The 1,160-nt window shown below is 40.1% G+C and overlaps 1 protein-coding gene across 1 annotated transcript in view; it reads left to right on the forward strand.

Moving 5' to 3' along the window:
- Positions 1-1,160, forward strand: part of KCNH5 (potassium voltage-gated channel subfamily H member 5) — a 153,278-nt gene that overhangs the window by 36,787 nt on the left and 115,331 nt on the right. The gene's annotated exons all lie outside the window — the stretch shown is intronic.

The following is a 1,160-nucleotide window of genomic DNA, read 5'->3' on the forward strand; positions in this document are numbered from 1 at the left end:
ACTGTGGCCTCCAGAAATTACTAGAAATGCTGGGGCAAAGCTGTCATGATGCTGTTACCAGGCTCACTTGCTCCTTGAAATTGCTGGTTTAGAAAGATAAAGAACAGTTCTGACTTCTGTCTTAAAGGTGTCTCCTTCCTGCAGTTTTATAGACAATTAGGAAAAGAAAAGGCACAAGGATTTTTTTCTAGAAATTAATAGTTCATAGATCACTGTAGTCTGCCTTGACCTTGTTTAATACAGAAAGTGCATATTCCTAATTGAATATCCCGGTGAGCTCCAGAGGCATGAGACATATCCAAAGCTCACATTTCAAGTTTACATTTGAAAAGTTAATAAAATGCTTCTATTTTTTACCTTTTCCCAGTGAATTTTTTATGTGCATTTTTGAGGTCATGTATAAATAGCCAGACACAAACGTTTGTGCAGTGCTGGTGGCGTGTCATGATATTTTGAGCTGTTCTGATTGTTAAATGATGAACAGTGGATTTACATTTGTGTGATTATGATATGTATGTGGTAAATGGCAAAGCTAAGTTGTACATAATTTTTTTTCTTGAAGTTTTACTGTCTTTTCTGTTCCCTGCTCTTTATTTCATCTCCCTCAGGGCTTCCCTTAACTTTCCAAGTCCCTGACTCCTAACAGCAAAAGGCATTTAAAAATAAGCCTAGCATTGGCACAGGTTGCCCAGAGAAGCTGTGGATGCCCCATCCCTGGAGGTGTTCAAGGCCAGGTTGGATGGGGCTTGGAGCAACCTGGTCTGGTGGAAGGTGTCCCTGCCCATGGCAGGGGGGTGGGACTAGATGATCCTTAGGGTCCCTTCCATCTCAAACCATTCTGTGATTCTATGATGATTCTAAAGTAGAAATGTTGTGTTTCCTTTCTCAGATGTGAGTATTTCCCCCAATTTTCACCTGCTCAGCATTCAAATTAAATGAAAGTTAAACCTTCTCCTGAACCCTTTTCCTGTCCATAACTTGTTTGATATTTTATCCACGTCTCTCTGGTAAAAAAATGACATTATACCTGGCTAAACTGAATGTTGAGCATCCCCTTTGGTGTCCTTGGGAATATGCTTCCTTCCTGAAGATACTTGGATTTTCAATTTTCCTGCTCAATACTGAGATGCTGCACTGCTGAAAATCCTGGTGTTTTCTTT

Source organism: Corvus brachyrhynchos, unplaced genomic scaffold, assembly GCF_000691975.1.
Source record: "Corvus brachyrhynchos isolate BGI_N302 unplaced genomic scaffold, ASM69197v1 scaffold245, whole genome shotgun sequence".
In the NCBI taxonomy this organism is placed as follows: Eukaryota; Metazoa; Chordata; class Aves; order Passeriformes; family Corvidae; genus Corvus; species Corvus brachyrhynchos.